This window comes from Emydura macquarii, unplaced genomic scaffold (genome assembly GCF_026122565.2).
Source record: "Emydura macquarii macquarii isolate MOO-44397 ecotype Brisbane River unplaced genomic scaffold, CSIRO-AGI_Emac_v2 contig_719, whole genome shotgun sequence".
Classification (NCBI taxonomy): domain Eukaryota; kingdom Metazoa; phylum Chordata; order Testudines; family Chelidae; genus Emydura; species Emydura macquarii.
Window position 1 is genome coordinate 7,430,432 of NW_027130856.1, and position 27,268 is coordinate 7,457,699.

Consider the following 27,268-nt stretch of genomic DNA (forward strand, 5'->3'; position numbering starts at 1 on the left):
GTCAGAAGTTTCTCCCTCAGCCCTGGCCAATTGTTCTATGGCCATTATCTGACTACAACCCAAGTCTATTAAGCATTGGACTTTAACCCCATTAACCTGTACTGGAATTACTAGCTTGTCCGGTCCCTTCTTGTAGGCTCTAGATTCAGCCATCCAGATCTGTCCATAATGACAATACATATACAGGCAGTCTTTTCAGAAGTTGCCTGGTTGACCACACATGAAATAGTTACCTGACTGGGGATGGAATTCAATTGTTTGTGCTCCCATGTTTGATGGTGATCCCATAAGAGGATCTCAGACCAAGCTGGAACCATCCCATCTCTCCATAGGGATAAACCCCTGCAGTCAGACTCTGCTTGGCTGGTCACACCCCCTATGGAGTAGGCAACCAGGTTACTTTTGTACCTCCCCTCCTCACTCTTCCCCTGGTTGTCTGAGTCAGCCGTGGTTGAGTTGGGTTCTTTCTTGGTGTTTTTCAGACAAATCCAGTGGTCAGCATACAATTTTCAGTCAACGTCTCTACTTCTGACAGGGCCTGCAGTTAATGCCGTAACTCCCACTCTCATACTCTGGGCAGGAGGATCTGGAAGAATTGCTCTAAAATGAACTTCTCTGCCACCTGTACTCCGTCTTTTCCTCAGGCTGGAGCTACTGCCAACTGAGTTCCTGTAAGGTCTGAGTCACTGCCAAACTTCTTTCATCAAAATCTCTGGTGGTGAGTCTCACTGGAGATGCCAAAAGGAACTATGATGGCTGCCTTGAGCAGGGGATAATCCTGGCAGCTGCTACATCTAGGCCTCAGTATATACTAGGTCTTTGCTGTCTTTGTTAGGTATGGCATGATCAGGCCCTCCCAGCTCTCCACCATAGCGACTGTTTTGAACAACACCGGAATTGTCATTTGATCACATTTTTGTCATCTTCAGGGAGTGGCTGGGAGCTGGGTTAGTGTTAGCCTCTCTCATTGGTGGGTCGGATGGCACGTACTGGGGTTGCAGCAGCATCACCGCCTGTTGCACAAGTTGTTGCTGCTCCTGTTTTGTGTAGCCAACTCCCAAGTAAGCTGTTGCTGCTATTGTTGTTGCAGATCCTGTTGTTATTATTGCACTGCCAGCTGCTGCAACGAATGGGTTTTTTGTTGCTGTTGATTCTTTACAGCCCATTTTAGCAACTTATCTAGATCCAGCTCTACAACTCTTTTCCTCTCTCTCTGGTTTTTTTTATGTTTCAAGTATCTTTTAGGCTCAGCATCCTAAATGCCCACATTCTTCACCAGTTCTGTAGCAGGACAGTGCAATGACCAGCAGGCCTAGTTGTCAGGCACTGGCCTTACAGTTTGTCAACCTAGTCATTCTGGAGGGGTTTTTGTAGAAGTTATATGCAGCAGGCCTCAATCCCTCAATCTGAATATTCTTATCGCTCCCCTGGGCGTTCTGCTGCTACAAATGAGCAGTGGGGGCAAGTTAAGGGGAGCTGGGACGTCCCACTCCACTAGGTCCTGCAGCAGAGCCCCAGGGGTTTGTACAAAGTTTCCAGCCCAGTTATCGATCTACCTCAAGTTACACTTTCTTCTGGGTCACTACTTACAAGACTGAAGCTCTTCTGGTTGGGGCTTGGCTGCTGGCTTAGACAACTCCACTTGATCTGTTAGTGTCTGTTCACATCAGTCTCTTTTCGGGCTAAGAGTGTCCTTTTAAAGTATTCCTCCACCAACAGCATGCTCTGTACCTGTTGGGTGGTGGGGCGGGTTCCCTAGGCCAGTATTGCTTTATTCCTTGCCCTAGTTCAGCGTGGGGTCTACAGAGGCATGGCACCTCTAAGTTCTGCTAGTGCACCCCAACCCTGTGCACCTCCAGCTCTGCCAATATAACACTAATCTCCCTGGATCCCGCAGTTCTGCCAGTGCATCTCAACTCCACTGCACTTCCCAGCTCTGTCGATCCTTCCCAACCCATCCAAAAACACCCTACATTGTCTTCATTTCCCATTTTAATAAATGTATGAAATGATTACAACGGTGTTGATAGTGGCAGATTTGCTACGACTGCTGTGTTATGCACAGGGCAGACAGCTGCTTTACTCATTTCTCCCTGCTTTAGTCTGTTTGATGCGTAGGAATAGGATGATTTACATTTTTCTTTTTAAAAAAACCCAGCTTTGATATGTTCATCATGATATGACACAGTGCAACATCAAAACCACTTTTTGATTGAATTGTGGCTTTTCATGAGCTCTTTTACATTTTCTGCCTTTATTTGAATGATTGTTTTCTTGCTCATGAAAGTAGGGGACTGGTAGTGCTAGTGAGGCACAATGAGGACAAGCTACATCACTTGGCTCTGTTGATGTAGCTTCTTTCTTGCCCTGCAAATACCCACTGCTTGGCCAGCCTTTGGGCTTCTCTGGAGCTGCCAATTTGTGCTACACATCTTTAGCAAACGGGGCAACCAAAGAATTGGTATGTGACTTAACTGGTCCAATGCTGCTTCCCCTCTCAGCTCCTGGGCCCTGGTGGGATATGTCTGTGAACACTGGGGGATTTAGAAAGCTGCTTAGGGTATTTGGACACCCAGGCCTCACTTTTGCCCTGTGAACAATGGAGATGGGATGCTGACAGGGACCCATCACAGATCCCAGATGCTTCTCTGCAGGGAGGCATCTTGAAGTGATGCTGCCAGCAAATACTTTCTGCCAGCAGAGAATTGGGCGTAGCAGAACCTTGCCTCCTCCCCTAACACTCCGCGTCCCACCCCCAGCACAACACCGTCACACGTTACACAGCTGGTGCAGGTCTGGTGGAGGAGCCACTCTGCTACTTCTTGTGGTGGCTGTGCCCTCTCTGCACTACATGGGCAAATTGTCCCGGGGTTGCTCTGTCCATTTTAAATTCAGTGATGCTGTCTAACTAACCTAACAGACCAGAGAATTCAGTCCCCCAAGTCCTGTTATTTTCTAATGGCAGTTAGGGTTCCACATCACTTATGCAGCTTTGAAAATCATACCCAGTTGTCCAAAGCCTGGTTGCCTAGTGCGGCTTTTCTGATGAGCTCTCAGCCATGCGCCATGTTCCAGCAGAGAACTGCTGGGAGGAACCCCCTGAAATATATTTAAAGAAGAACCCCATATCTTTTTTTGTTAAATGGGTGGTTAATGGGGGGAAAGGAAACTAACAGAGCTAGCCTCGTTGAGTTGAAAGGTAGTGGCTGGGGGAGGGAGGATAGGAAATGGAGGGTCTGGAGAAGGAGTGGCAGCTTGAGACCGTCCCCTTCCCATGCTAGCAACAAGCTGCCCCTTCAGCCAAAGGCTGTGACCTCCTGGTGCTTTTTAACTTGTTGCCTATTGTGAAAACTCAATTGTGAGATCTTCAGAGATATTCCAGTGCAAAGCCTGATTCTGGAAAGCCTTATGTGACGAACTATAAAGGGCCTGATTCTGTCAGCTTTACTCATACTGAGTTGTGCTGTGGTCCGCTGGCAGCCCCATTGCAACATGAGCAAAGGTGTCACAATCTGGCCCTGAACAAAGACCTTTAAAAAGTAACAACCTCTATTCTAATAGTAATAAACCACCTCTGGAATGAATTAGTCAGCGACTAATGCATTTCATGGTTGGTTGAAGGTACAAGGCCAGGCACTGCACAAGGATTGTACCAGTGGTGTGAAATCCTGGCTTAACTGAAGTCTAGGACCAAATTCCACTGATTCCAGTGGGGCCAGGAATTCACCCCAGAAGTCTGCTAATGCAAGTTGGTTGTGGCTTGTTGCTGTTGTAGGAAGCGGCATTGTTCTTTGAAGTTCCAACATTCCAGAAGTGCTGCCATTCTACTGGAACAATAATGCTTCACAGGTGATCTGCCAGCTACCCTAAGTACACTGGATGCTTTTTGTCCCATATAGTGAATACATCAGAGAGCACTAGAAAAGCCCTGTGCGGTCTGGGGTTGCCAGAGATGAAAGGCTACAGAGGGTTGAATCACTGCTATGCCCATCTCCCAAGCAGCAACTGTTGTACGAAAATTACTTTTGCAAACTGTCATGATCTGAACAGTTTCCCAGAGTGGGACACCCTCTCCCTCTCTCTTTCTTCTGTTCAGTAGACAGATGCAACAACAAACAGTAGGAGGGCTGGCTCATCTCCACTGATAATAACATTCAGAATAACTTTGCCATGTGATTCGCTTTCTTCTTTGACTCTGAAAGATGTGCAAAGAGAGTGGCATTAATTTAAATAAGATTTCTTATAAAAAGGATTTAATTAAAAAAAAACCCCTTGATTTAATCTGATTAAAAAAAACAGAAAAGAAAAAGCCCATTATGAAGTCCCAGCTTTTAAAATATTATTTAAGAAAGAATATCCTCTTACTGAGTAAATTAACCTCTTTGAAGGGTATGTATCGCAATGAAGAACTGCTACCAGCCAATGGGTGTACTGCTCACAATACCTGCTGCTGCTTCCTCAGTGTGTCCTAGGCGATAATGGCCTGCTTTGTAGGGAGACAGTGGTCTGACCTTGACTACGGTCATGGCATGGAATCAATTGATAAGGTATACCTCATTTGGGATTAAATATTAGGGAGATTGACAGAGCCCAGAGGGGTCTGGAGTCCTAATGGAGAGTTTATCAGCATTCTTGGTGGGGGGAATCAATCTGACTTGGATTAGCTGCCTCTTATGTGCTGGCCGCACAAGGCAGACCTACCCCGGGGGCTAATCTAACGTGCAGATCCAACTTTTTACAGAACATCATCAGAGGTGTTAAATGTGTGAAACAAAAAGTATTCTTAGCTGATTTGTGCTGGGCTCACCCGTTGTTTCTTGTTAGGAGCTCCCTTGGTGGTTTTCTGTTCTGTCCTACTTACCGTAGGTTCTGGTATCATGACATCACTTTGGTATCTGAGAGCTTGAACCTATTCCCCATCTAGTGCCCTAGAAACGTGCTAGCTGAGTATTGTATGCATGCCATGAAGCCAGGTGGATGGATATAAATGTCCTGAACAATAATTACAGAAAACTGATTGTAAGCAGCATTTGCTACTACTTTCAATTCAATGGGAGTGGGATTGGAAAGAGAAAGGGTAAAGAACAGGATCTTACTGCAATAAACCAAAAGCTATAAGTGAGCTGAACCTTACAGTCTGTGATGCTGCTGGAGTGGCGAAATCCATATGTGAGTTGACTCTGCCTCTGAGCCTGCTGCTGGAGAGTGGGTTAGGATGGTACAAGCATTTTAAAGAACAGGATCATACATTGTGTCATCGCAAAAGCATGGGACCTTAAGCACGCTTGCAGTGTTTGCCCTTGCTATGCAGCCCTTTCCCTTTAATAAACACAATCACATCTAGATAGTGTCAAGAAATGTCAATGTATATAAAATATTGAAAAAGGTTCATGATATGTGCATTGCTAATCATAATATGTCCTTATTATTGTGAGCCTTGGCCTCTCCTCCTCTTAATCCCGGTGTTTATCTCTTTCATCAAGTCATAACTTTTCCCCCAAACCTCTATTTAATCCTGTACTTAGTCCCATTGAAGTTAGCCCTGATTCAGCAAGATACTCAAGAATGTGCCTAACTTGACATGTGAATAATCCCACTGAAGTCTACAAAAAGGGACTGCTTGTGTTATTACAGTTGGGCACATGCTTAAGTACCTTACTGAACTGGGACATTTGACTCTAACTTTTACACTAACTATGTGCCGTGTGCCCAGCCATTTGGTAGCATTGTCATCAGCTGGATAAAGAGCAAGTAGCAGTCCATCGTTGAAATAAGTCTGTGGGCACTTGTTAAGGATACGTGACAGTCTGAAAATGACCACATCTACATTGCGGGTCGTTTGAGAAACCCTGTTTGAAGAGAATGGCCATACAATTGCCCTGTCCTGGTCAAAACTGGTTCAGGGATGACTAAAGGTGCCTTGGCAGGTCAAAAGCTGGTGGGTAGATGGTGGGTCAATGATGATACAATGATTAACGACTGCCATTGCTGACCACTCGGTACGCCAAGCAGATTCCATTGTCATGTCCTGTGATGGCATAAGTGACTATAAAAGGTGTCTAAAAGACAGGTGAACTAATGGGCGGTTGAAGAGGTCTGAGTACAGAGGCAAGTTGCTCTTCTCATGGATCTTAGCCAGAGCATGATGGTAGACCCCTAATGGCAAATATGGGGCGGTGCTCTGTAACTAAGTATTGGCAGCCATAGCAATGGAGTTGCATGTAAATTCCCGGTAACAATGTGCATAACTTTGTTAAGCATTACATTGATCAACCTCATGTGAGATGAGTGACATGAGATGGGAGCATAGTACTCTGCTGTTGAATAGCAGAGGGCAAGGACTGATAGTCTAAGCATCATACCCCAGGTTGAACCGGCCAGTTTTCTGAGCAAGTTGTTCCAAGTGCTAATTTTGGCTGCTGTCTTTTTCAGATGGTTGCAGTATGATAATGACCTATCCAATGTCATGCCAAGGTAAACTGGATTTGGGTCGTGCTACAGGCATTGGCTATTTAAGAAAATATTTAACTTGTAGCTTGAGCTTGCATTATGCAGATGAAATGCACTAGAAAGTGCCTTGGAAAAGCTTGGCTGCAGATGCCATTGACTACAGTAGTCTGCCATGAGCTTCCTATCATCATTCAGGACCTTGTCAATTTCTGAGAAGGACTGAGCTTGATAACTGCAGCAGATGTTGTCAGCATAGATAAACTTGAGCAAAAGCGTTACTGGTAAGTCACTGATGTACACATTGAACAGTATTGGTGAAAGAACTGAACCTTGAGAAAAACCATTAATCAGACACTTCTAGGAATTGCAACGGTTGCCCACGTATACCCTAAATCATCTATTTTGGAGGAAGAGCTCTACTATTTCATCCACCCAATGTGGGTCAACTCGAGAGAGTTTACACAGAAGGCCTCTGTACCAAACTGTGTCATAAGCAGTGGTCAAATCCAGGAAGATGGCTCCTGTCTTTAGATTTTGTTGAAAACCATTTTCAGTAAACGTGGTTGAGGCAAAGACTTGATCACAGGTGCTACATCCTTTCCTGAACCCTGCTTGCTCAACCAGGAAGACATCGTCCAATTCCGAAGCAATTTGTTGGAGAATAAAATGCTCAAACACTTTGAAACACACTGACTGCAAGGATATTGGGTGGTAACTCACTACATTATAGGTGTCCTGGCCCTGGCCTGGCCCTGGCCTGAGGAAGCTAATGCTCCAACCAGCTGAGCAAATTCCGTGATGTATCCTGGTCACATGCCATCTGACTGTGACCCTAATGTATAGCCATCCTTTGACTTAAGAGCTATTGGACTGGTGCTTCAAATTCTTCAGCTTAGTGATTAGGGTCTGTCAGCAGCCAAGCACAAAGTTGTTAGTGCCACTTCCACGCTGTTATTACAAGACAAGGAAACGTCTTTATTTGGGGGCATTCCAATGCTAAGGAGGTTGGTGCCATGTATCCAGAACTCAGAAAAAGAGACAGTAAAGCTGGAATTGTCATACTGGACCAAACCAAAAGTCCATCTAGTCCAGTATCCTGAATTAATTAATCTAATTAACTAACTAACTAATATTATAATGCTTCCCAAACCATACCTTTTGCTTCCCAAATAATTGTTTAATTCATTAGAAAAATAAAAAGTCCTGCTAGCAGTCAGCCCTATTATTTTCCTTGAAGAATTATTCTGTAGATTAATTGCAGCCCTAATATAGAAATCTTACCTAAATTCCTTTGGTTCCCTTTCTTAACCTAGTAGCATCTGTTCCTTCAGACCTTACTATCTCTATTTGCAATATTATTTCAATCTCGTCTTTGTTTTAAAGAACATTGAGCTAGTTTTAGATTCATATGATTAATAGATTTTAAAGCCAGAAGTGATCATTTGTTCTGACCTCACACATAATACAGACCAAAGAATCTAATCCAATAATTTCTTCATCAAGTCTATAACTTCTGTTTCAGCTATAGCATGTCTTTTAGAAGGAATCTTGTCTTGATTTAAAGATTTCAAGTGATGAAGAATCAACCACCTTTCCCTATGTAACCCACATGCTCTTTATATTGCAGCATTTGACTTTATTTCTCCCAGGGAGTGGGAGGGAAGCAGTATGGATGAGATATGGATGGATCATAGCTTGTTACACTGTAGCTTTGCAGAGAGCAGAGCAGGGCAACTCAGTTAGAAGGACGTAGAAACTTTCAGAACAGGGTGTAGTAGTTACTTGACATGCTCTGTAGCTGTTTTTGAGGCTGTGAAGGAAGTCTTCAGTGTTGACAACCCACCTGGCAGGACACACATAGTTATCCTCTGACAGCTGAGCCAATCAGAGTGCAAGGGGGAAAGTTATAAATACAGGAGTGAAAGACAGTGAAAAAAACAGACCTCTGAGTGACATAAATTACACAGACAGAAGCACTGGTGTGGACAGTGCTATGTCAACAGGATAACTTCTCTTGCCAACAAAGCTACTGCCGCTCATTGAGGGTGGTTTAATTACGTTGACAGGAGAGCTCTCTCCCATCGGCACAGAGCTGCTACTACACGAGTGGTCTTACAGCGGCGCAGCTGCACCGGTTCAGCTGTGCCGTTGTAAGCTCTGTAGTGTAGACCTGGCCTTAGTGGCTGATTGATGCTGGTCTAAATGATGTATCTGCTGTGAGGGCTGGGCCCCACTCCCACTTTGCATACAGGTCAGTGCTATTCCAGCTTTATTTACTATAGACGCCCTCCATTAGAATAATGTGTGGTTCACTGTGGTGTGTTATGGACTTATAGGGATTGCTGGATAGTATTTGTTATCCCTAGAGGTTACAGAGCCTGTGGAACTGACATAGAATTATCAGCACACCTATCAAAACTGGGATTCTGTCTCAATTATGGAGAAGGAATGGGACAGCACTTAGTGAGATATGTATTTGTGAGTTCTTGCCTGATTTAGCTGAGCTTATAGGCAGAAGATGGTGCTCTATAGAGTGAGATCCTTATTGAGATCCAAGAAATGGGTATTTTATATGGTGATCCTAATCCTTGTACCACTTTGGATACAGGCTATAGCAACTGAAAGGGCCAGTTAGTTATTAACCCAAGCACTAGATTGTGGCTAGCTGTAGAGATCCCTTGACAGTTTGTTTGCTGACAGGGATCTGAAGTGTCTGAAAGGACTGAGACACTGCCATTTCTCAAGCTCTGAAGGGTCCACACAACTTATTATGGTCACACTGTAAAGACTGAGAAATTGTCTCTCAGAGATGATCAGAGGGGAATGTGTTTTGATGTGTGTGTTAAAATATAGAAACCTTATATTTGAAACAGAGACAAAAGGGGGAAGGTCTGTATAAGGAATACCCATAGATTTACTGTCTAATAGCTTTGTTTAAAAGTTACTCATAGTATCCCCAAGACTATTTACAGTGTTTTATACTATTTACATTGTGTTTTGTGTGCAGTAGATGTTTGTTTTACTACGAAAGTTAATGGTGCTTTGTAGTGGTTTCCAGTGGTTCCTCCCAGTCAGCCTTGGAGGGAGGCCATTCGGCCTCACTACACCACCTACCTGTCAATAGTCAATTGGCAGGGGATTAGCAAGGTATAGTATCAGTTAATGGTTTAGGGCCCTGACTCCTTGGGCCCTGTATTGTGACCAGTGCTGTTCAACATATTCATAAATAATCTGGAAAAAGGGGTGGACAGCGAAGTGGCAAAATTTGTAGAAAATACAAAATGACTCAAGACAGTTAAGCCCAAAGCTGACTGTGAAGAGTTAGAAAGGGCTCTCACAAAACTGGTGACTGGGCAACAAAATGGCAGATGAAATTCAATGTTGATAGCTGCAAAGTAATGCACATTAGAAAAAATAATCCCAACACAACACACAAAGTGATGGGATCTTAATCAGCTATTACCATTCAAGATAAAGCTCTTGGTATCATCATGAGTAATTCGCTTAAAACATGCACTCAATGTGCAGCAGCAGTTAAAAAAGCTAACTAAGTGTTAGGAACCATTAGGAAAGGGATAAATAATAAAAACAGGAAATATCATAATGCCACTATATAAACTGATAGTATGCCCACACCTTGAATACTGCATGAGGTTCTGGTTGTCTGATCTCAAAAAAGATATATTGGAATTGGAAAAGGTGCAGAGAAGGGCAACAAAAATGATTAGAGGTATGGAACAGATTCCATATGAAGAGAGATTAAAAAGACTGGACTGTTCATTTTAGAAAAGAGATGACTAAGGGAGGGGCTATCATAGAGTTCTATAAAATCATGAATGGTATGGAGAAAGTGAATAGGGAAGTGTTATTTACCCCTTCACGTAACACAAGAACCAGGGGTCACCCAACCACATCAGTAGGCCTCAGGTTTAAAACAAATAAAAGAAAGTGCTTCTTCACATAATGCTCAGTCAATCTGTGGAATTCATTGCCATGATATGTTGTGAAGGCCAAAAGTATAAATGGGTTAAAATAAAATTAGATAAGTTCACTGAGGATAGGTCCATCAATGACTGTTAGCCAAGATGATCAGGGATGTAACTCTATGCTCCTGGTATCCTATCCTCCAGTTGCTAGAAGCTGGGGATGAACCAGAGAGGAGGATCACTCAAGGTTGCCTTGTTCTGTTCATTTCCCCTGAAGCATCCTGAACTGACCACTATCAGAAGACAGGATACTGGGCTAGAAGGACCATTGATCTGACCCAGTATGACTATTCTTCTGATCTTAACTATCTTAAATAACGGAAGTTCCTCAAGCACTTGTATCACCCAGATATTATTTTCTTTATTTCTATAATACCGTTTTACATGATAAGGTACCCAGAAATTTGCACCACATTTTACATGTGGACTAGAGTGTTAGAATGATTTTCTCCATTTAACTTCCCATATCTCTCTTTATGTTTGACAGAATTCATTTCCCCTTTATTTTTAATTTTTCCAATTCTTGCCTTGCTCTGTCCCAGCTATCGTGTTGGGAGAGCGTGAGGGAGTGAGGGAGAGAGTGAGGGTGAGAGTGAGGAACTCTGCTGTTACTCCCTGGGACTAGAGAGTGGAGAGACCAGGAAGGTCAAGGAGGAAGCCCAGGGAGAGAGTTGGTGCTGGGATCCTGTCCTGAATAGAGAGGTCTAACAGGAGTGATGGATCTCTGTGGGACTGGAGTGATGATTGGCAGGGAGTGCTAGGGAGACAGCTGCTATGCGACACCCAGCCATAGGGAGGCATCCTAACAGTGAGTCAACTCATCTATACTCCTAAATGCATTAACTCAAAATAATTACTCTCTCCTCTTTCTTGCCAGTTTCATCAGGTCATAACTTTCCAGCATTTGACTACACGTCTTCTTTTGGTTTACTGACATAGCAATTTGAGGAAGCATTTGACATAGCTCATTTTGGATACAATTTTCAAACTTGGATAACTAAAGTTTTGGCACCTACATTTATATCTGGCACCTCAATACTGTTTTAGCCATATAAGTATTGGTTTAGGCACCTATATCCCTAACTTTAGACAACCTAAGTTTTAAAATTTTGGGCTTTCTAAAGAATTGTATGTGCATACATGCCAATTATTTTCTCTCCTATGTCATTGCTGGAATAAATCATTAGGCTGAATTCTTTCTGACGGTCAATCTTCCTGTTGATACTCGGTCACCCTACTAGTTTCTTGAAAAAGACTTGTCTTCCAGCAGGAATCTCAGGTGATAAAATATTCCTCTGAGCAACTAACAAGTCCCCTGCTCTGTAAATAAATAAAATAAGTAACTGTCTCCTGACATGTGAGTTGTAAAAGTTGAAATGTTATGGGGAACATAATACAGTAGGATATTTTTAATTGGCACCAATGGTAGAAACTGAAATATGCCAATTAAGAGAACATACAAGTTCAGAGACCCATTGGAATACCTTATGTGGCCATAGATTAATTTTGGTTTCATGCAACGTACAAGCCATTAAAACATTAAAAAAAAAAAAAAAGTGTCTTACTTATTTAACATCAAGCTGGAAACTGATTCCACCAAACCCCAAATTCATAGCTGCAAACTTCTATAAACAGCATGCTTTAAAAAAGGCATTTTAGAACTGCGTGTGCCATTAATCCATTATTTAGCCAGTAATTTAAACACATGGCAACAAAACTGTTCCCTGACAATCAGTGTTATTAAGAAGGGATTTTTTTTTTAACCAGGGTACTATTTAAAGGTCTTATCCAAATCCTCTTGAAGTCAATACGATATTTTCCTTTGACTTTAATGAGAGGAGAATTGGGTCATAAATGGAATTTACTGTATCAGTATAACATGCTTGAAACAAAGTTTTAAAACAAGATTCATTTTAAAGTTTCCAATGAAATTTATGAAAGTGGAGTGTTCTCTCTAGGTGAAGGGGGAGCAGCTGCCCTTAGTGGAAGAGTTTTTAAGTATCTAGGAGTCTTTTCACAAGTTATGGTATGTGGGAGCATGAGATTGATTGGTGGATTAGTATGGAAGCAGCAGTGATGCAGGTGCTGTACCAATCTGTGGTGGTGAAGTGGAATCTAAGATTTTGGACAAAGCTCTCAGTTTACAGGTCAATCTACATCCCCATCCTCACCTATGGCCATGAACTTTGGATAATAACTGAATGATGAGATTGTGGGTACAAGCGGTGGAAATGAGGTTTCTCCACAGGGTGGCTGAGCTGACTGCGAGATAGGGTGAGGGGCTCAGCTATTGGGAGAGCCTCGGAGTAGAGTCGCTACTCCTCTGGATTGAGAAGAGTCAACTGATGTGGTTTGGGCACCTGATAAGAATGCCCTTTGGGAGGCTTCCTTTGGAACTATATCAGGCATGTCCCCCTGGGAGAAGGCCCTGAGACCAACCCAAAACACGCTGGAGGGATTATATCTCCCGGCTGGCCTGGGAACATCTGGGAATCCAGGTGTTGCGGAGGAATGGGAGGTCTGATAGTCTGAAAGAGCTGAGAATTCGCCAAATCATTGGGCAAATCGTTCAGTCTCTCTGTGCTTAGTTCCCCATATGTAAAATGTGGATAATAATACTTCTGTTCTCCCACCTTTTGTCCATCTTGTCTATTTGGACTGTAAGCTCTTCAGGACATGGACTGTCTTATATGTTTGTACAGTGCGTAGCACAATGAGGCTCTCATCCTGGTTGGAGACTCTAGATGTTGCTGAGATACAAATAAACAATAGAAACTCAAAATATATCCCTTAATATAATTAAACATTTCCACTGTCTGGAGCTCCTAAGGTAATCTCTCCCCCTGTTATGTCTTATAATTGAAAATGATGAACCCAAACTTCTTACAATGAGCTTTACCAAGTATTTGTACTCAGAGATTTCTGTGAGTTAGCAGGGTTCACCCACTTCAAACACCATTCCACAGAGAATGTATCCTTTTTGTTTGCGATCGGGTCATAACAAAGATTAAATGGCAAGATCTTGTTTGAGTAAAGATTTAATTCCACCTTCTCCAGGAACTTCATAGCTCCCAGGATTTTTATATTAATTCTAATGTTCATTAATTCTAATTTAGCTGTTCCTGTTAATGCTGACTGTTTCCTAAGAGAACGTGATGATGACTGGCATACTTCATTTTCAACTGTGCTATTTTTCATGCATCCCTGAAAAACTCCCCACTGTGTTTCTTTTCTTATGCTGATCTCCAAAGACAATGGTGTCTTCTGGGCTAGAGTAGGGGTGTAGCGCCTATACACTGACTGACCTGGCCTGTCACAGATCTCAAGGGTTCTGTTAGGCCTCACTGCCTTTATCACAGTGAAGTACACCCTTGTTGCATGTGATGGGATAATCCCCTGAGAGAATCCTGGCTGAGCTTTCCATGGAAAAAAAATCACATCTCTTAATTTTTCAGGTAGGGATGGGAAGAGATGACCAGGCCCAAAGTAAAAAAGTGCATCTACACCACTAAAATCATCATTCTCATTCACATACATGGTTTATTTGAAGTGCCGCGCTAAGGGCTCACAACGGATGGAATACAAACTACCTTTTCATCTCAAGAGGTGCCACCTCATGAGGCAGAAGTACATCAACAAGACATTGTAGGTAAACCTTACTACTTTATTATTGCTGCTTTTGTTCTTCCTATCCTGTGGGTGAATAGATTTCACTTTCCAGTGCAGTCACTTTCAAAAGCACCAAGGATAAGTATGTCTACATTGAAATCAGCAGGTGTGACTACACCATGTGTAGACATATCTGACCTAGTTTTGAAGTGAATCTGCGATAGCATGGGTGGCAGCATGGGCTAACTGCCCAAGTACAAGCCTACCCCAAATGATGGACACGTACTCGGGTAGCCAACCGGGATGCTTCCCATGCTGCCATGTCTCCACTACTATTTTTAGTGAGCTAGCTCAATCAAAGTTAGCTTGCCTATACACAGTGCAATCACACCTCCCAGCTGCAGCATAATCATACCCCAAACATCCATTTAAGATGCAAAAAGTTACTTTATTCCTACCTGTCTTTGGCGAAATTTTAAGAATTCAGGATGTATTGCTAAGCTTTTTGTAGCTCTTACATGAGTACAGAAGTGTGTTCTATGTCCCTGATTTAGCAAAGCAATTAAGTATGTGCTTAACTTTAAGAGAATGTGTAAGTTCCATTAGTTTCAGTGAGACTTAAGCACTTATTTAAGAATGTTGCTGAATAGGGATGGATTTACACACTTGCTTAAATACTTTATTGAATCAGGGCTTGTGAACTGTTATATAAAAATACCTGTATCATCAGTTTCTTTAAAGGGAAACCTTGCTAAGTATCAAAAATGTCTGTGGTTTAGTCAGAGTTCAATTGTTCTCACCCTGCTAACTGTCAGTATGTAAAATACTTTCTAAATAATCTACCAATTAGCAATGAAAGTTAATTCCAAAGTGCTATATGAATCAGAAAAAAGAAAAAAACAGTGAAGGCCAATCTGCTCTTATATCTTTAAATCCTAAAAGCAGTGATCATTAAATGTAATCCTCTGACAAACTTTCATATTCATAAAGCCTCTTGACATTCTGTAATTTTGATTTGTGCTACTAATGAGTATTAATGATTCATACTTTCACTCTGGACAAACAAGTGGGATGCATGCTGATAAATAGTATGATAATGATGGTGTTGAAAATACTGTTCTTCACATCTGAATAAAACCAAAATGTGTGTTATAATACAAAAGAAAAAAATAATTTCAATCTTCTGAAAAGTCTTTCACTGTCTTCCACAGAAGTAAATAAAATAGTATTTTATTTGCTTATTTTCTCAGTTATTTATTATATCTATTACCATAGCCAGGAGCCCTAGTTATGGACCAAGACCCCTTTTGTCTTGAATGTACAGTAAAACAGACTGTTATTGAATCACCATGCTATGCTGATGAACTATTTGTGTGAGCCAAAACTCTGCTATTATAATCTAGCATTGATCTCAATTGTAGATAGGGTTGCAGGAACTGACACAATGTTTCACTATGCTGTTTTGACTAAAACTGTGGTTTAAAATATTAAAAGTATTGTAGGTGTAATACCACCTATTTCCATTAGAGGGTGCTCATAACAAGCTTAAAACTCACTATGTGATGCTAGCAGCAAAGAAATAGATGTTAATTTCATTTTGGAATATCTTGGTTATTTCCTATTATAGTAAATTTTGTATACTAATCAGGAATGACTACCTTGCTGAAAATATCACTTTTTTATGTGACTGCATTTAAACATTTGATAACATGCTTAGCAAATGATTCACTTTTTTGTGTATTCCCCTCTGGGTTTTCTATGGTGAAGAGCTCACAGTTTTAAAAATTTCTTGTGCAAAATGGCAATACATATGAAGCTAAAAATTGCACCTTATCTATTGTGCATCTTAAAGACATCGGCAGTCAAATTATTTTTCTTCCTTTTAGATATCATAAGGTATTCTAGTGGAATAAAAAAGACTGGAAAAATTGAAGTGGTGAACTGAAGACTTATACATTCTTTCTAACTCAAGAACATCAGAATAACACACTAGCAACTGATTTATCTTGGGATAACTGCTGTAATATTAACAAGCCATTTAAACTCAAAGCAATATCTTAGCAAAATGCATGACAAGTTGACCTGGTTGGAGAATACAAGAACAGTTTTCACAAACAGTCTTTTGAACTGAACAGCCATTTAGAATTCAACCACATGCACTGCCTTCTTCCACTATGAACAGACATTTTCAGAAATGGGTTTTTATTCATGACTGCTTGGAGTCAGGCAATTCTTCATGCACGTAACCATATTTGCAGGCCAGTAATGTTTGTTGACGTGCTAACAAGAGTATCTATTACTAGTTTTGGTTTTTGACATTCATTTGTTATCTGTGTGCCTGCTTGCTTGACATTCACAGTGTGGCCAATTTTGGGGGCTGTGTGCTGAGCTAGGGGCCTGCTAGGAAAGGCAGAGAGCTTCCTAAGAAGTCTCTAGCCTGGTATCCTTTGATGTCTAATTACTTTAGGATTCCTTGATGAGGTGGTGGGGCTAACTCAGGAAGAACAGGATTCTAAAAAGACAACTCCTAAGCAATCAGAGGAGTTAGCAAACAGAAACAGTACACAAGGGAATTTTGTGCAGGAGTTTAGAGAGGCAACATGAGCACCAGATACGCCTAATAAACATACTCTAAACTTAGGCCAGTAATCACTCCTCTCCCCCTGCCAAAAGAAAAGAACAAACAAACCAACCCCCCTGTCAAGAATCAAAATAATTCAGGCAGAAGTCCAGTAGCAGAGTGGGGGCTATCCAGTTTATTGCACTGAATGCAGCATGTATGATTGCCTACCTTTTGGGCAGGTGACGGATATGTGCACTCAATACAAGCAGATCATGGCCCTCAGAGACCGAGTATGGGTTCTTGAGACCAGAGCGGCTGAACTGGAGGAGCTAAGGGAGACAGAGAGGTACAGACTAGACTTTCAGGGACACAGTAGAGCCGTTCCACCCCCAGTCTGAAAGCCTCTTTGCTGTTGAGGAGGACGTAAGTTTTGAGGAAGGAGAACATCAAGCTGGAGTGGAGAGAAACAATTCCTAGTTAGCACCCTCTTTCCAGATGATGTCATGGTATCTGCTTGCACTGACCCCAATTATTTGGAAGAGACAGATAATAGTTGTGACCCATCCCATGCCCAGGGTAGCCACCTGAAAATGCCAAGATCAGGGCAGGCTGCAAAAGGAGAGCAGATTTTCCCAATCTGGAGGGTGCCATTGAAGTCAGGCTTCCCAACCAGCTACAAACTGTGCTTCTGATTCCCCCACACTGGTTATCAAGAAGCCAGTACACTGATGCACACAGCCCCCTTTACTACATTTCAGCCTCTGGCTCCCAGTCAGCCACTACGTCCAGTAAAGAGACCAGTTATTTAAACTCTATGCTCTTTACTAGGTTCCTCCTGACCCCAAAGGGTCAGCCACAGCACCAGATCAATATAAGTTTGGATCTTACCTAAAATACCACACTGCCAGTCAATCCTTTAGTAACTAAAACTAAAGGTTTATTGTAAAAAGAAAGAAATAAACCATAAGAGAAATGTTAAAGGCTTAAAGTAATCAGATACATACAAATGATTAAAAGTCCATACACATCAGGTTTCTAGAAGAATTGTGGAGTTTGTAGGCTTGTACAGTTCCTCTGGCATACATCCAGTATCTGGATGGGTCTTACTCCTTCGGTTCAATTGCAGGTGAATTGATCCAGAGGCAGGTATGTGTCTGTGGCTGAACGGGAACAAAAAAGACAAAATGGATTTCCCAGGCCTCTGCCTTATATACCTCCTGGCCCTGGCCATGCTGTTTGTGGAATATTACAAGAACTAAAATGGAGTCCTGAGTCACATGGGCCAATCCTGGCAACTCCTCAGGTATGCCTTGAGTTTCTTCCTGGGCCTTTTGCATCTGTGAAGGTTTTAATGGGCCATCAAACAGGCTATAGTTTTGCCACCTCTCTGTCTGGGGTGTTCCAGCCAGCACAATTTGAAATACAGTTATATTAAATATATCCATAACTTTCATTTTACATACAATACGAACATAAGTATTATCATCTTACTCAGCACATTATATCCTTTTTAACAGTACCTGACATGGCATATCTTACGTGAATTATTAGGATTTTGACACACTGATGTTAACCCATATGACAAATGCTCCCCCCCCCCCCCCCAGTCTAACCAGCCTGACAATAATAATGGGTGATTTGATTATTAAAAATTATTATTGGGTTTGTGGTGACTGGGAGAACTTCATGGTGAATTGTCTGGCTGGAATGAAGGTTGCGGACTTCTCAAGACATCTAGATAGACTTAATCGTGAGTGCTGGGCAGAAGCCAGTAGTTATGGTACACATAGGTACCAGTGACATAGGGAAATATAAGAGAGAGAGGTCTTGGAGGCTAAATTTAGGCTGCTAGGTAAGAGATTAAAGTTCAGAACTCCAATGGTAGTATTCTCTGAAATGCTTCCAGTTCCATGCGCAGGTCCAGTGAGTAAGGCAGAACTGTAGGGTCTCAACTTGTAGATGAGACGATGGTGTTCAAATGAGGAATTTAGATTTATTAGGAACTAGGGTATATTTTGGGAAAAGAGAAGCCTATACAGGAATGATGGGCTTCACCTAAACCAAAACAAAACCAGATTGCTGATATGTAAAATTTAAAAGGTTGAAAAGGAGTTTTTAAATTAAGGACTGGGAGGAAAGTGGACAAGTACAGAGAAACACATGTTTCCGACAGAGACTGCAAGAAGGAGAAGATAAAAATTGGTAAAATACAGGTAGGAACTTAAGAGAACAAACAAAAAAAGTCTCATTCAATTTCATCACATAAAAGCAGACAATTAAATATTGACAAATTTTATAATTGCTTCTATACAAATACTAGACGTATAAATACTAAGATGGGTGAACTTGAGTGCATAGTATTAAATTAGGATATTAATACCGTGACCGTCCTTGGCTAGGGTAGCCCACTTGAAAATGCCAAGATCAGAGCTGGCTGAAAAAGGAGAGCAGATTCTCCCAAACTGGCGGCTAACACTGCAGTTAGACTCACCAACCAGTCACAAACAGTGCTTCTGATCTCCCACACTGGCTACCAGGAAGCTCCAACAAGAAAAACACACTGGTGGGTGACACTTAATTCAGACTTCCCAACCAGCCACAAACAATGCTTCTGGTTCCCTACTCTGGTTATCAAGAAGCTAAAACAAAATATACACAGCCCCTTTTATTGCATTCCAGCCACAGGCTCACAATCAGCAACTAGGCCCAGTAAAGAGCTACGTTATTAAAACTCTATTCCCTTTACCAAAAAAAATGTTCTCCTGATACCAAAGGGTCAGCCACATTGCCAGATCAATATGAGTTTGGATCTTACCCAAAATACCACGCTGCCAGCCAATCCTTTAGTAACTAAATTTAAATTATAAAAGGAAAGAAACAAATGAAAAGAGAAATGTTAAATGGTCAAAGCAATCAAATACATACAAATGACTTTAACGTCCATATATATCAGGTTTTCAGTAGAATTGTGGAATTTTCAGGCTTGTACATTTCCTCTGGTGTACATCCAGTACCTGGTTGGGTCTCAGTCCTTTGTTTCACAGCTTCAGATGTAGATGAGTTGATCCAGAGGTAGGAAGCAGGAATGAAGACCAGATGAAGATGGTACAGCTGCATTTTATAGCCATGAGGTTTGTACTTCCTTTGTCCCAAACACAGCCACTCAGAACATGGCATGGAAAAGCCTCAGAGTCTGTCAATGACAGAGGTTTATAAAATCATGAATGATGTGGAAAAAGTAAATAAGGAAGTCTTATTTACCCTTCTCATAACACAAGAGCCAGGGGTAACCTGATGATATTAACAGGTGGCAGGTTTAAAACAAACAAAGGGAAGTACTTCTTGACAGAATACCCAGTCAACCTGTGGAACTCAGTGCCAAGGAATGTTGTGATGGTTAAAAATATAACTGAGTTCAAAAGAGAATTAGATACATTCATGGAGGATAGGTCCATCAATGGCTATCAGCCAACATGGTCAGGGATGCAACCCCATGCTCTGGGTGTCTCTATACCTCCCACTGCCAGAAGCTTGGACTGGAGAAGAGGGAATGGATCTTTCAATAATTGCCTGTCAGTTCATTCTCTCTGAAGCACTTGCCAGTGGCCACTGTCAGAAGGCAGGATACTGGATTAGATGAACCAATGGTCTGACCCACTCTGCCCATCATTAGGTTCTTTTTCAGGTTAAAAAGTTTCAGTCATCCAGTCATGGAGGAGAAATGATATCACATGACTTTGGGTGACCACAAGTAGCAAAGAAGATTTAGCAGAAGCAAGCAATTCATGATCAGCCATGGGAGGAAATTTGTTCATGTATGCCCTTTGTCCACCAACTACACATGTCAAATACATTCAGAGGGTTAGATTTTGATAGACTTAGTCACACTGAGTAGCACTATACTCCACCAATAGTCCCAGTGAAGTAAATGGGACTGTTTATGAAGTAAGGTGCTGTTCAGTGTAAGCATCAGATTCTGGCCCATTGAAATCAAAGTCTGTTTGTAAATAAATCATGAACAAAAAAGAACGTATTTCTTAGATAATGTATTCACAATGTGATCAGCTTGAATTAGGAAGTAAACAGTAATGCAGAAATGAAATTCACATAAGCAGTGACGCTATGTTTCTTCTATACCTTTCAACATTGTGGGCCTGATTCAACCTGAAATTTTTTTTCTGGCCCATTTTTATATTTGCTTATATTATTTTAGAGCTGGGTAGAATTCAACTATTTCTTTTCGGTTCAATTCACATTGGCTCATATCTTCTGAGTTTTGCTTTGAGTTTGAGGTTTAAACATTTCTTAAAGCTCCAAGTAAAACTTACTGAAAAGCCTCTGAGTGTCACTTGGTTTCCTGTCAAAGCATATACAACTGCGTGGTGTCATTCAAAAATATGAACTATCCCAGCGTCACTTTGAAATGGAATCCAGATTGCAAACCTTGCTGAACAGTTCAACAAAGCTGGGCTGAATTTCATATTTGTAATGAAACCTGAAACCAACCATGTTTTGCATGTCTCAGTTTTCACAAAGAAAGTCCTACAAAACTCCAGTTGGTGCTAAAGTGATGGCTGAAAGCTGCAGCGCTTTTCAGTGTGCATGTTAAGCTTCCTTTGTGTGGTTTAATAGGCTTATATTCCGTGTTTTCTTTGTCTGAATAGTTCAGAAAACATATGATTTTTGGATTGAAAAGTGCTTGTAGCAGAGGTTGAATTACTGGGAGTAAATTATTTGATGAATTTAGCCCCCTTTTATCTTTGGCCTGTGTGATTTGCAAAAGACCATGAATATGACCCCAGAAAGGAACTGCTGCTGGCTCATAGGCTGTATACTTATTTCATGAATGACCAGACGGTTAATCTTAAAATATTGATGAAGATCTCAATGCAAACATGTGCTTGTTAAAAGGATTTTGGTTTCTTTAAAAAAATTAAATATTTGACTATATTTTGAGCTGCAAAATATAAAAGACAGGAGACAACTGGGCTTGGCTCTGGTATCTGTTACACTTTCTTTTACAGGGTGGCATGATTTCATTGACTTCAATGGCATTGATTTACTCGTGTATACCAAGAGCAGAATCTGGCTCAGTACTTTTTCAAAGTCGAAGGCCTGAGTCTCCATTGTGTTGTACCTTGGGTTTCTATTTACATCTGAACATGGTGCATATAAAATGCTATCAAATCACATGGTGCAGGCAGCGTAGGCTCAGGCTCTTAATGTCTATTAACTTTCGTACCTTTGTGTACTATACAATGGTACAAAATCTCTCTGGAACAGATCCTGCTCCCACTGAAGGAAATGGCAAAACTCCCATTGAGCTCAGTGGTGCAGGATTAGCCCTTCTATTTTCCACTGAGGCAGGTTTTTTATCCACCCCATTATAGTATCTCCTCACAAATATAGCAGTATTACTGAAAACCTGGTTCCTGCTGCCATTGCCTTGCTCATCTGCTTAAATTCAGGACCACATAGCAGATTTCTGCAGAGCCTTATCTCCAGGACCAAAAAGAAAAGCTTGATCACAATAGTCAGCTTGGCTTTTCTTCTCATCTCTATATGCACTTCAGTGCAGGAGAAGTTCAGACACCACAGGGCTTGAAATGGTTTCTTTCAAAGGCATTAAGAAGAGAAAGGAAACAAATATTGAGCTATTACAAAGAAGTTTTCAGCCAGTGGATGTTTATTAAGCTTACTTTATTCTAGCCAGAATATTCAAAGATATCTTATTAAACTATCCCATAAAAAAGGACACAGATTTCTTCAGTCTGTGCCGTATAGATAAATAATTTCTTGGAAGATTTTTATCATCTCTCTCAGGCTCTGTACCAGGAACTCCTTGAGACTCATTTCAAGAATCTCTGTTAGATTAATATATTGCCAAATACAATCTAATTCAGTTTCAGAATATGCTAAAATAAACTGCATCTGGCTAATTGGAGATTGAGGCAAATTTGGTTCAGATCACTAAGATCCAGATCCTCAAAGAGAGTTAGGCATCTAACTGGCAGGTTTGAGGATCTGGGCCTAAGAACCATATTTTGCCACTATTACACATACTTCATGTGCACCTTCACTGAAATCAGTGGGACTAGTTGCATAAATAATGCTAGGAAAATTGGGCCCATTTAGTAGGAGTAGAAACAAATGGGTGACATATGACAGTTCACAATGACCATTTAGTTACAAAGTTTCCCTCCCCCCCATTGTTTTTATTTTGTATTAACAGCTATCTAATGTTATTAATATAATTTTTGCAGAGGTTATCCCATATTGAAAGGAGATGTAAAGAAACACTATATAAGAAGGTAATGATAGAACAGATTGTCTCCAGGCAGCCCCTCAGCCAGAGGCGTAGCTACGGATGGGCCTGGATGGGTCATGACCCACCCACTTTGAAAGCAGGCCCACCCATGCTGTGCTTAAGCTACCTTCAACTGAAGCTTTCTCAGCTGTTGGCTTCCCAAACTTCCTGCTTCCGGCCACATGACCAGAAGCCGGAAGTTCGGGAAGCACTTGTTTTTCAGCTGGCCCACTTGTGTCAGCCACAGGCCCTGCCAAAAGATCATGTCTGGCTACGCCCCTGCCCTCAGCTGCTGTAAATGATCATAGTTCCATTGAGGTCAATGGAACTATGAGAATGTACGCCGGATGAGGAGCTTCCCCTTGCCTTTCTTTTTAAACTATGACCTATATGTGAAATGCTCTCCTTGTTCTAGTTCACCCAGGCATTACTCACTCCGCTCTCCCTGTTTAAGGCCTGACACAATATACTTATGCATGAGCCTAACTTTATGGGACGACTCACATGCTTAAAGTTAGGCACAATGGAGGAAAGAGCACTTCATACCTAAACTCATGCCATCCTGCTATGTTGTCCGAATGCAAATGAAAACACTACAAAAGAACACAAAAAACATTGAGGCTACAATCCAAGTTAACATTCAAGCTTTATACAAAAAAGCAATATAGCTGGTTAAACTTGAACTTTTTTCTAAGGAAACTTCAGGGTTTTTTCCCCCCACCCTCTCTGATATTGGATTTTTAAAAATAGCTTCCACTTTAGCCTTTTTATGAACTGGAAAAGAACAAATGACTATAGCGCAGTAATTTGGGGGCCAATTTTCCTTAAATACATGTTCTGTTAGATATTGAACCATTTTGATATTTGGAAGCTTCATGACTTGGTTCTCTGAAAGAAGCTGCATAAATTGAGGAATTCTGACAATACATTTTGGCCTAATAGCTACTTGATCATGATTCCTCAGTGGATCACACTGTTCTGGCTGATTGGAATGCTCTCAGTTTGATACGGTATTACAGAGATGCCATTCAAACTGCCATAGTTAGGGTTGTGCATGCATTTTCATTATTAAACCCTATTGTCAGGGGCTTCATAATTTGGCTTTAAAATCACTCTGAGATGAGGCTTGGTATACAAGCCTGGCAGCACATTCACTTCTTTATTTTTACATAATTTTCAGAATCTATTCCTTTCTGCTGTCTTTTTTTAAGGCGCTCTCTTCTCAAAACCCAGTGTTCAAAGTGATGGGGAAGATGGGCTGACATTGTAGACCAGTTCATTACCCTCTCTGGATGCTGCAAAACTACCCCTGTCAATGATGGCTTTTATTCCTATCTCCTAAATTTTTTTCTGAAGAATAATTTCTTTTTTTCTTTGGCATAAACCAGATTGCACCAGATAGCAGGTGTTTTCAAAACACTTTTGTGATGAAGGATGTCTGCAGCCATTTCATCTATAGTTGTCATGGTCTCCCCCTCTGCAAATGGTTGTCCCAACCATGATCATACAGAAAAGTATCTTCAATAGTGATCCTGTTGAAGTTAATGTGTGTAGTGTTACTGTGAGTAAGGAGGCCCTTGACTTGACCACTACTAACAATGTAAACATTTGGATTTTCCCTTTCTTTTTTTTATGTTACTCCAAGCTGGTTTTGTTGTTTTTTTTATAAACAAATTTTACATCATTTTGGTTCATAGCATTAACTAGTTACTTTTGGTGTTGTTGCAGGAAGAAAGTTTCTATTAAAATTATCTGCTGCATGTGAGCTAAGGATAGGCAAAACTCAAAATAAAACTGGAAATATGAGTGTTCCTGTGCCTTTCCTTATCAACCACAGATTAGCTTACCCATTCCTATGATCCCATCCCATTGCCTTTATCTGATCAGTCTAGGTATTTGTATCATGCTTAACACCACGGTATGAAAGCATCTTCCAAATTCAATATTACAAAAGAATGTCTCTTTTCTTACCTCCTAGTGATATATTTTGGTCCCAATTTATATTAAGGTTTTATATAGAAATAGCTTACAAAGGGTTAATAGATAATTAACAGATGGTTAAATACATGGTTAATCTCTTGTTATAGATTCCTAGCGTTCAACAGGTCAATAAGTTGTATATAGGGATCTGTAACACCTTCTTATGATGTTCTTGTACCCCTCTGTACAACACATACTGCTAGTACCATGTATGTAATAGGCTTATAACATGGATTAATAGTTATAAAAGGTTCATAAATGATTGCTTTAATATAAAGTCTGATTATTTTGCATTTTGTTCTGTAGGTAAGAATGGGATCATGGCTATTCTAATCTTGGCCAGCAAAGAGTTCCACAGCCATAGGCGAGGGATCACAAGAAAGCTCTATCTTCTGTATTTAAGCATCCACATTATGGCGGACAATTTCATTGTTCCAATGCAATGTAGCTGCCATGGGAGGTCCTGAGCACAAAAACACAGAGTTTCGCTCAGCTATCTTGGTCTCGGCACATGGAAGACTTTGAATATCAGGAACAAAACCATGGTTTGACTTTATATCGAAAGGGGGAGTGTTAGGGCTCCCCATCCCATCTCTTCTAGTTCCCAGACACATTCGCAGACAGAAAGCAAAAGTCCAGAGTCCAATCTGCAGGCAATGCGATGGGTTTATTGGGGCTAAACAAGCAAGCATAAAACCGTAGCCCTTCACACCAGTCAGGCTTCCTTTCCCATTCCCATATCTCTATATGCCAATAGAATCTCCTTCCCCCCAACCATAGCTCTATATGCCGACAAAGCTCCCTCCTCCCCCTCCTTCTTGGTGAGCTTAAGTATACCTGTAGTGTCCACCCCTCAGTACCACCCCTTCCAATTTATGGTCATGTTCGGTTTTGGAGGGTCTCGCATCTGGGGGCTTTGGCACCACCTCTTTTGTACCTCATTGGATGGGTAGGGAGTGAGATTACATTTTGGCCATGGCCCTTTAGTATTTCTTTTTCACACCTCCCTTTACCCTTGCTTCTCCCAACTGGTTGCTCGACCTTGCTCTGGCATCTGTCTTGAAGAGGAGTCAGAGTGTTCCTTCATTTGTGCATTCGTATATCAACCTCCCACTACACTTCAACACATTTTAATTATATCCCTTGTCTTTTCTCTCTCTAATAAAGAAAACCCATCTGACTGTGAGTAGGGAAGAGTAGCATGTCTTTGTTCTTTGCTTATATGTGTATCTTAAAGACCTTAACCTTCAGGCAGGCAAGCAGTCCCAAAAGCAGGCCCAGGATACCATCTCAGGCAGATACATAGGCCTAAATACTTATACAAAACTAAATTGTATACTACTCATGGTAACAGGGAGCCAATACAAAGTGTGTTGTCCCAGGTTGATGTGCTCTCAGCAATTTACATTGCTGCTTTGTCGGCTGCTGCTTTCTGAACCAACCTTACTGTCCACTTTTTCAGTGGAGGCTTCTTAGAGTGGTAGTGGAGGTTTTGGGTCTGTGACATTATGTTCTTTACTTGCTGCTGTTTGGAAGGGACTTCCTGATCAGCATACTATTAATGCAGTAGGACCATTCGTGTCAGCGGCAACTATTCACTTTCAGATATCAACTGTTTTCATTTCTCACCCATCCAGCTGACCTTCCTTCTCCTCCCTTCAGTGCAGGCATATACCCTTGTATCAAACAGCTGCTTCCAGCTACAACTGTGATTACTACAGTCTGCATTCATGGCGTCCCTAGCTTCATGTTTTTACTTCAAGTCATGCAAAGTGTTACAGAATGTCTTGTAACAGGGAAGTTATCTAGACTTGAGGAGACCTGTGGGCACATGATAAAGCGTGACTGGCAGTCCTTGGAGGCCACAATCTGAAATACCTGGCATATTATTACAAATCTGATTCCTTACTGGTGGAACTGTGCGATGGAATTCATGCAATACCTTGCTCCAGCCAATGATTTGCTTGTTAGATACATTCATTTTCGGCGGACAAAAATTCATAAAACTTTCTCCTGTTTTTCAAGAGGCTAACATGTAGTATTTAGCCTATGTGGCTGATTTAACTAAGATTATTTGAAAGGGAAAAAAAGAGATACATCCATATAGGCAAGAGTGCTTTGGTTCAGTCATTCATTTCAATTGTATTTTTTTTTCTTCAAATAATTCTGTTTACTTTGACCAAATGGAATGATCCTAATACATGGCTGGTATCATTTTGTAAACACTCCCACTGAGGAAATGTGCCAGATTGAGCAGTAAAATTACTTTCCATTGTTTCAGTGTAGGCACAAGGGCCTCTGCTTTGAAGGCTGTCAGTTTCCCTTAGGGTGTTTTCTAATAGGTCTTCTCTCCAGGCCATCTTCCTCTCTCCA